This window comes from Rattus norvegicus, chromosome 2 (genome assembly GCF_021556685.1).
Source record: "Rattus norvegicus strain SHRSP/BbbUtx chromosome 2, alternate assembly SHRSP_T2T, whole genome shotgun sequence".
Taxonomy (NCBI): Eukaryota; Metazoa; Chordata; class Mammalia; order Rodentia; family Muridae; genus Rattus; species Rattus norvegicus.
This window is the reverse complement of record NC_141535.1, coordinates 194,139,434-194,148,984: the sequence shown is the minus strand read 5'-3', so window position 1 is coordinate 194,148,984 and position 9,551 is coordinate 194,139,434. Positions and strand designations below refer to the sequence as shown.

The 9,551-nt window shown below is 45.3% G+C and overlaps 1 long non-coding RNA gene across 3 annotated transcripts; it reads right to left on the bottom strand.

Annotated features, from left to right (window-relative positions):
* Positions 1-1,727: 1,727 nt before the first annotated feature.
* On the bottom strand, positions 1,728-8,724 carry LOC147996475 (uncharacterized). 3 transcript variants are annotated; one of them, XR_015678269.1, is made up of 4 exons: positions 8,568-8,724; positions 5,177-5,342; positions 4,123-4,276; positions 1,728-1,904 (listed from the first exon to the last, which is right to left on the bottom strand). It is a non-coding gene; the product is annotated as an uncharacterized LOC147996475 (long non-coding RNA). The 3 variants fall into 3 exon arrangements; XR_015678273.1 differs by having other exon boundaries at positions 5,060-5,342; positions 8,568-8,714; XR_015678272.1 differs by lacking the exon at positions 1,728-1,904 and having other exon boundaries at positions 4,045-4,276; positions 5,060-5,342; positions 8,568-8,712.
* Positions 8,725-9,551: the final 827 nt, after the last annotated feature.

The window sequence follows — 9,551 nt, the reverse complement described above, 5'->3', positions numbered from 1 at the left end:
CAAGCCCACACCATTTTAATTATCTCCCCATCACAACCACCACCAACACCACCTCCACCACCTCCACCATCACCACCACCTCCACCTCCACCACCTCTACCACCTCCACCATCACCACCACCACCTCCACCACCATGCTCCTCTGCCTCATGCCTGTGGGTCAGGATATAAACTTTCAGTTATTGCTCCAACATTATGGCTGCCTACTGCCATACTCCATACCAAGATGATCATGGACTCCAAGCCCCCTGAAATGTGAGCCCAGTATGTTTTCTTTTATAAATTGCCTTGGTCAAGGTGTCTCTTTACAGCAATAGAAAAGTACCTAAGACAGCAGCTGGTACCAAGAGTGGGGTATTGCTCTAACAGGATGCTGCTTTTTGAATGATTTGTGAATGTGAAGATTTGTGACTTTGGACTAGGGAAAGGGTTGAATGCTGTAAACAAGATTTAGTGGGCCAGCCCTGTAGGATCCTGGAAGACAGCAGTGCTGAGAGCAATATGGAAGCACAGAAACCCCGAAGTCTCCTCTGAACAGAGATTTCAGAGGAGAAGACCATTAGCCACTGCACTAGAGACTGTTGTTGTTGCCAAAGAATATGCTCACCTTCTGCTCTTATCCTAAAACCATTACTACCCTGGATGCTCCGAAACTCACTCTGTAGACCAGGCTGGCCTTGAACTCAGAGATCTGTCTGTCTGCCCACTGAGTGCTGGGATTAAAGATATGTGCTACCATGTCTGGCTGATATTTGATTTTTTTCATAAAAGAGTGTGGAGACTGAAAGACTGTGGGGACTTTTGAAGCTGAATACATACATTTTACATTTAAATCAGCCATGAGCCTATGGGGACCGGGGAGTGGAGTGTGTTTGAATGATAATGGCTCCCATAGGCTCCCATGTTTGAATATTTGGTCCCATTCTCAGTGTGTACTTCCTCCCTCTCTCCCTCCTTCTCTGCCTCTGTGCCTCTTTCTTACAGATTAAGCTGTGAGCTCTAAGCGGTCCCTACCACCAGAGCTTCCCTCTGCCACATTGGACACTAACCTTCTGGAACTGTAAATCTAATTTAAATACTTTCCCTTGGTCATGGTGTTTTATCACAGCTGTGGAAGAAGTCACTAAGAAAATGAGCAACTGATACAGAGGCTGTAGCTAAGATGTTATTTTCTAAAATGAGAAACTTCTAAACTTCAAGGCCAGCAAAATCTGGACCTTTCCAGATAGCTCAGGGCAATGATTGTTCCAAGGGAATCTCATCAGCAAACTCATAGGCATGTAACTGCCTTCACGTGCTTGAAGCAATCATTAATTCGAGTTTCTCCTAATTTAGAAGCTCATTAATGAAGGATTAGTTCATTTTTCTATCATTTAGAGCAAAGGTTGAAAAGTAAGGCTTAGGTCAGGCCACAGACTAGGTGTGGTGGCCAATACCTATACTCAGGAGACTGAAGTCAGGGTAGGTGAGTTAGAGACCTGCGTGGGCTACATAGACCTGTCTCAACAATCTAATGAATCAGAGGCACCGAGTGGCTTTGATAGTAGTCTGAAGCAGGATGGATACAGTATATTGGGAACCGGGAAACTTTTCTCCCCATGGTAGGATATTTTATTTTGAGACTGAGTCTCATACGTAGCAAAAGCTAGTCTCAAACTTGTGATCCTCCTGTCTCAGCCTCCCAAACATCCGGGATTACAGAGATATACCACCATTCCCAGACCCCCTTCAAGGAAGAATTTCTTTTTATTTCATGTATATGAGTATTTGACTGCATGAATGTATGTAGATCATATATGTGCCTGTTACCTCAGATGCCAAAAAAATGGTGTCAGGATCTCTGGAACAGGAGTTACAGACAGCTGTGAGTCGCCATGTGGATTCCGAGAGTAAACCTAGATCTTCTGCAAAAGCAACAATGACTGTTAACCGCCAAGCCGCCTCTCCAGCCACTCCCTTTTGTTTTTTAACCGCAGAAGATGACTTGAGGTATTATCTGCCAGGGGGAGACCAACCCGAGTGATGGACACGTTATCTTTTAATTGGCTCTCCCAATATTAAAGATCAAAAGAAGTATCCTGAGAGGCAACTCTGTCCATATTGACTCATGAAGGAGACTAGCAAAGATGAGCTAAGGCACTGCATTAAGGGTGAGTCAAGGCCATACTCTACTCCCAAATGTTTCTATTGTTTCAGCCTACTGAACTTTCACCCACTTAAGACCTTCTTTGAACAGTCTGATCAAAAACAAGATCTTAAAATAAATTTTTTTTTCTAGATTGTTTGCTTACAGTTAAACCTTTATTCAGGAGGCCAACTCTCAGTGGTCAGTTTCAAATAGGTGAACTTTGGACTGAATAGACTTAAAAAAAAAAATCCTATAACCTTTAAACAGACATGTAAATGATGCCAGTCTTTTGGCTTTATCTGCTCTCCTGAAGTGGTTCCTCTCTCTTAGAGGACATCAGGGAAACTAGGGGAGTTTTAAAGGTGAATCGTCTCTCAGTCCTGAAGAGAGAGTGCAGTGGTTGGGGTCATGGTGACCCATAGTTACAGGCTGGATTGGGAGGCCTGCATAAAGGAGGGAGGGGAGAGGGAAAATCAGTATGGTCATGTGAGGTACACATCCCTGTTGCTCCCTGACAGCTGCTTTCTCTGTCAGTATGCACACTAATCTCCTGCCGTCTCAGTACAGATAAAAGGTATAGCCTCACAGGAAAAACACTGTTTTGCAATGTGTGACTTTTGCAGGGCAGTGATGGTCCATGCCTTTAATCACAGCACTCCCGGCAGACAGATCTCTGAGTTCAAGGCCAGCCTTGTCTACAGGGTAAGTCCCAGGACAGCCAAGGCTACTCAGAGAGACCCTGTCTTGAAAAACCAAAACACAAAACAAAACAAAACAAAAACAAACAAACAAAAAAATGGAAAAAAAAATAGAAAGAAATGTTCTCCTGGACTTCTAGGAGAAAGGGAAACATTTTGGATATGAGACACTCAACCTGTTTTTACAATCTCTCTTGTGTGTTGCTATGTAGACTGTGGTATGATTAGTATGTTTTATGTATGGTTACTCCAATAGTTTTGTTTAAACCGAGGTTCTTGTTTGTTGGTTGATTGGTTGGTCGGTTGGTTTTGGTTTGGTTTTCAAGGTAAGGTTTCTCTGTATAACAACCCTGGCTGTCCCGGAACTCACTCTGTAGACCAGGCTGGCCTCAAATTCATAGAGATCCACCTGCCAAGTGCTGGCACTAAAGGCATTGCCCAGTTGAAGGTGTTATCAACAAGACAAAAATTCCAGGGTCAAGGTGTGGTGACATTTTACAAAGTCCACTGCCATACTGCTTCCCAAAAGGCTGGAGAGCAGTTTACTCAGTAGCAGTACATGAAAACACCCTTTACCCCATGGCCTTGTAAATGACAAGGACGTGGTTGAGGAGAGGAGTTTTATTGTAGAGGGTGTCAGATCTTGGAGTTACACACAGTTGTGAGCTGTCATGTGGGTGCTGGGAGTTGAACCCTGTCCTCTGGAAGAACAGCTGGAGCCACCTCTCCAGCCCGTAAAGCCTTTTCTATTGCTTACATGTCTACTTTATTCTCCTCAACGTAATCTTTGTTCCTTTCCTCATTTCGCACAGGGGCAATTAATTCACTCCTGTTGCTCTGAATTAGCTGATTGGATTATGTATTTCCCCAAGCCATTCCCCACACTGAGGCTCATGGACTCCCCGACCTTTGGAATCGGAAGCCTCCCATCATACCCTGCTTTGTGCCATCCAGGATCCAGACGATTACAACATTTTCTGTTTGCATGAATTATTGACTTTTAGCTGTACCCAGACTTGGTATCAGCAATACTCTAGAGATCTCTGTTTCAGTTAAATATCAGTACACTAACTAACATTATTTGGACAAAATTGTTTAAAGAGTTTAAACTATAGCCATCCAGTGCATTCTTCGATGTGCATATACTTCTGCAACTCATTCAATTTACTTACAGGTTGGCCCATGCCTGGGGGTTAGAATTATGAACAAAACACCAGGTTCACATCTACATAGTACTTATTTCTTAGATGATGTGATCAGAGTAAACACAAATGAAGTGGTTTCGATTGCTTTTACCTAAATGCGGGAGGAGATGAAAAGGAGGAAACCGCTCAGGGACGAATGAGGGATGGACCGATTTAGAAGGAGCAGCCTCAGGATGACTGGAAGATGCATTACACAGGGGGACAGCTGAGCTGCAGCCCAATGGACACAGGAAGGGCCACCACATCTGTAGTGAGTAGGAGGAAGGAGGCACAGCTGCAGTTAGGGCCTGAAAGTGCTATAATCACAAGTACATTGGTGCAAGAAGAAGACGCACCACCAAATCTGCTTTTAAGACTTTTTAGGGTTTGCCTCCATAGATGAAGGATGCTTTTTTTTTCTTTTCTTTTCTTTTTTTCGGAGCTGGGGACCGAACCCAGGGCCTTGCGCTTGCTAGGCAAGTGCTCTACCACTGAGCTAAATCCCCAACCCCTGAAGGATGCTTGCTAGCTTGCTTGCTTGCTTTCTCTCTCTCTCTCTCTCTCTCTCTCTCTCTCTCTCTCTCTCTCTCTATTTATTTATTTATTTATTTATTTATTTATTTATTTATTTTTGGTCTGAGGCAGGGTTTCTTTGTGTAGCCCTGGCTGCCTGGAACTCACTTTGTAGACCAGGCTGACCCTGAGTACTGGGATTAAAGATGTGTGCTGCCTCCGCCCTGTGAGAACCCTGCTTTTTGTTGCTATTGTTTGGGCTCCCTTCTTTCCTCCCTCTCTGCCTCCCTACTTTCCTTCCTTCCCCTCTCCCTCCTTCCCTCCCTTCCTTCCTATTTCCCATTCTCTCAAACTTCCTTTTTATCCTTTCTCTTCTGTGTAGTCCAAGTTGCCCTGGGGTTCCTGATTCTCGCAACTCAGCCCCTATGTGCGGAGCTCACGGGTCTGCCCCTCTGGGCCTAAGGTCTCATTCTCGCCCTCTTTCCTGTGGACGATTCAAGGACCCGCAGCTCCCCCCACCCCTCAGCGTGGCCTACCTCGGCCCTTCTTTCACTATGGTATTTTCTGGTTTTGTCTGCAGCTCATTGCACACTCCTGCCTAAGTTCCGCTCGTTCTTTAGGGCTCAGGGTAAGCGCTCCCTCCTCACACATGCCTAAGGCTGTCTTCTCCCAAGACGGTGCAGCTCCTTCTGCTGAGTTCACAGACAACGCTGGGGTCACTGCCACTGCCCTTGTAATTGTGCTGTGACTCTCTGGCCAAGGGACAGGAACTGGCATATTTTCTGTCTCATTTTTGTTTCTTCTTCCGATGACTGGGACCTGGAAGGTACACAATAAATATTTGTTGAGTGGATGAACTTGCCCTCAGTGGGCCCACGTTGGCAGGTTAGGGTCAATTACTTTAAGTGCTCATAAAACATATTTGGGTATTCTATGCCAAAATCTTTCCAGTGATCACTGAAGGTTTTGTTTTATGTTAATGGAGCCAAGGGTTGAACCCAGGACTTCTTACATGCTAGACAAGCATCCCTTAACTAAACTGCATTTCCCACCACCCCCACTTTTAAAAGAATGTTTTCATTTTGAGATAGGATCCCACCAGGTTGTCTGATGCCCAGACTGGTCTTAAACTCACTTTGGGTTGTAGTTAGGTTTTATTGTTGATAGTGTCTAAGACAAGGTACTAGTCTTGATCCTATAATTCTCCTGCATCAGCCTTCTAAGTAGCTGAGGTTACTGGCATACATCATTGAAACTGGCATACACTGTGAAACCCCAGTTTTCAGGATTTTTAAAAATTTACTTCTTACTTATTTACTTTATATCCTGCTCACTGCCCCATCCCAGTCACCCCCTCCCACAACACCTCCCCCCTCTCCCCTCCCCTTCTCCTCTGAACAGGTAAGGGCCTCCCTGGGTATCCCCCAACTCTAGCACTTCAAGTCTCTGTGAGGCTGGGTGATTCCTCTTCCACTGGGGCCAGAAGGATCTCCCTTTTCCTATGTAGAAAATATAGGTTTTGTTTTAAATTTATTTCCCATGTTATATAGGTATAATATTAAAAACAGTACCAAATATTGTAAATATTTATAATAATATATTTTAAAAACTATGTTCTATTCTCTAATTATATTCTCTAGATATGTAATTATTTAGGCAATTTTGGTCAATTCCCTGCCTTTGTTTTATTTACTTGTTTTTGTTTTTTGAGACAGACATCTCAATATGGCTCTTGCTCTCTTGCCTTCTTGCTCTCACTCTGTCCTCTCGTCTCTTCCCCCTTCTCTCTCCATCCCCCCCTCCACATGCTCATGGCTGGCCTCGCCTCTTCTCTCTCTCTCTCTCTCTCTCTCTCTCTCTCTCTCTCTCTCTGCTACCCTCTCAACTCCCCTGCCCATGACCTGAATAAACTCTATTTTATACTATTAAAAAAAAAAATCTCGGGGTTGGGGATTTAGCTCAGTGGTAGAGCGCTTGCCTAGGAAGCACAAGGCCCTGGGTTCGGTCCCCAGCTCCGAAAAAAAGAACCAAAAATAAAATAAAATAAAATAAAATAAAATAAAATAAATCTCAGTATGTTACCCTGGCTGACCTCAAACCCATAATTCTCCTGCCTAGTCTCCTGAGTGCTGGGATCATAGATGTACATTACCAAGTTGGCTCTCTAGCTTAAAAAGAAGTTCTTTTTCACTCTTGAAAATTAGAACATTTTGCCCATTAAATAATTTTACTAAAGGCCGTGCATGGTGGTAAACATTTGTGATCCTAACACTATAAAGATAACAGCAGGAGGATCCTAAGTAAGATATATATATAATAGAAACTGACACAAAAGAAAGGGGGTAGGTGAGTAAAGCTACACATGGTGGCACACTTATAAATCCCAGCACTTCAGAGGCTGAGAGGCAGCAGCACTGGGTACTTAGTGCCAGGGCAGCCCCAAATAAAAAAGAAAAGTAGGATTAGAGGTAGCTTTGTTGGTAGAGTGCTTGCCTCACAGGCACAAAGACCTGGGTGTCAGACTCAGCACCCCACATAATGGGATGAGACTAGGGAATGAGAAACTCAAGGGCATCCTCAACTTGCTACACAGCCAGGTCAAGGCAGCTTGGTCAACATGGTAAGTTCTAGGCCAGTCAGATCTCTCTCCCCTCTCCCCTCTCTCCTCTCCCCTCTCCCCTCTCCCCTCTCCCCTCTCTCCTCTCCCCTCTCCCCTCTCCCCTCTCCCCTCTCCCCTCTCTCCTCTCCCCTCTCCCCTCTCCCCTCGCCCCTCCCACCCCCTTTCTCTTCAGACCTTGGCTCTGTAGACCAAGTTGGCCTGGTCGAACTCACAAAGATCCACCCACCCGCCTCTGCCTCCTGAATGCTGGGATTAAAGGTTTGCCCCACCACTCAGCCTGCCTCTAGTTCTGGAGTGACAGTATCGCATGAGTATGCCGCCACCCCTGGTTTATGCAGTACTAGGGAATGAACCTAGTCCTTCATGCATACTAGGCAAGCACTTTGCCAACTAGGGCACATCTCCAGTCTCTGCTTAGGGGTGAGGATTACCCTCTCTCACAGCCCCACACAGAAGGAACTTCCTTGCAAGGTAGTACATGAGGGTGGTACCAAGCTGCTGGTACCAGGCTGGTGGGGGTGTATTGGGACCAGCATCAGCTTCTCAGCTGCCACACTTCTCAGTGTGAGTTCTCATGTGAAAGACAGACGCTTTCGGCAGTTAGAACCCTTTTAGGCTGAATCAGTGTCCCTGAATGCTGTATGGTGCATGTATGGTCCAGAGAAAGTCTCCCCCCAACCCCCCCCCTTTTTTTTTGAGAAGAAGCAGATGACTGCTCTGGCATTTGATCTATAGACCAGGCTGACTTCGAACTCACAGAGACCCGCCTGCCTCTGCCTCCTGAGTCTTGGAATTGAAGTCAGGGACCACCACCCCTTCTTCATTTGCTTACTTTTCTTTGTTTGTTGAGTCAGGAATTCTCTGTGATTTATTTGTTTATTTGTTTGTTTATTGAAGCAGGGGTTCTCTGTGCATCCCCGGCTATCCTAGAAGTTCCTATGTAGACCAGGCTAGCCTCTAACTCAGCCTCCCAATTCTGGGATTAAAGGCTTGCACCACTGCCACCTGGCTATTTGTTAGTGCATTGTTAGAGACTGGATTCCAGAAGGAGGTAGAGAGGTGTAATGTAATTACATGGAAAGCATGTAAGCCTCGGTTTGGGACGGAGAGAAGGAGATTTACCTCAAGACTCTTGCCTCCAAAAATCCAAAGTAAGTAAGTGATTGAGTAAACTGAGCAGAGAGATGTAGGATTTGGATATTGGACCAGCATAATAGCCTTCTGGGGTTACTTCCTTTCCTGGCTAACTTGCCCCTTCCCTTTTGACTTTGCATTGTGAGGTTGTCACTTAAAAATCTGCTTACCAAGTACCCCTCAACCGCGTTATCTAATCTAAACAGGTCAATGTACGTGTGTCTAATTACCTCTACTCTTCCTTGTGTCCCACCAGCAAACTAAATATCTGGTTGAATCAGACAGCCTACCTGGGCTTAACACCAGACTTAAGGTGCTGTGGTGGCTCTGACATTCTTTGGCTACGTGACCTGGCTCCGGGCAGTGAAAGCTTGGGGATTCCTCTTCCTCCCTTGGGGCCCTGAAGGTGGATGCAGCCGGTCAGTGGTCAGAGGAAATGCCTCAGCGCCTAGCTGGCCTACTTTTTGCCTCGGTGACCTTTGACATACTGCTACGCCCCGCCCCGTGCTTCAGTTTGAACAGTATTCGGGTCATCCTTCCTTCCCCAGAGCTGCGAAGACCAGAAAAGCGAAAAGGATGAGTCTCAGGCAAAGCTGTAGGGCTTCTGGCTATGGGCGCCTTTCTTTCTTCTTACCTTTTTCCTGTCTCCTGGGTGCCTTTCTTTCTTCTTACCTTCATCCTGTCTGCCGCCCCCCCCCCCGGGTGAATTTTATTAATTTATTTTTACTTTATAAAATAGAAAAAAATTATAAATTTTTGAAAAACTATATAAAAGTTGAACTTCATAAAACCTGCCCTTTCCAGGCAAGGTGGCTCCGGGCTGTAATCCCAGGACCAGGAAGGTGGAGGCAGAACTGGAGTGACTCTCTGCTCCAAGAACTAAGAAGGTTTTTTTTTCTTTAGACTTTTTATTGATTCTTCATGAATTTCACACCATGTACCCCAATCCCACTCATCTCCCTGTTCCTTCGTATCTGCCCTCTGCCCTTGTAACCTCCCCCCGAACCACGTGTCTTTTTTAATAAACTAATTTATGAAGTGAAATGAACCTCTATATTATGTGATTCCTGCCCCCACACAGTTTTATAAACTGTAAAAAAGAAAACAGAATATTCAGCTCTCTGTGTGCAGCACTGTGCCTTTCTCTGACCCATGCTTGAATTCCAGAGAAGAGCTCTGTTTTTCTAGTTTGGAGCTAGGCAAGCTTTTCCTGGAGCTCGCCCCAGGCAGCAGGGTGAAGGCTGAGAGAGCTGAGGGCTGAAGGCGAGACTTCC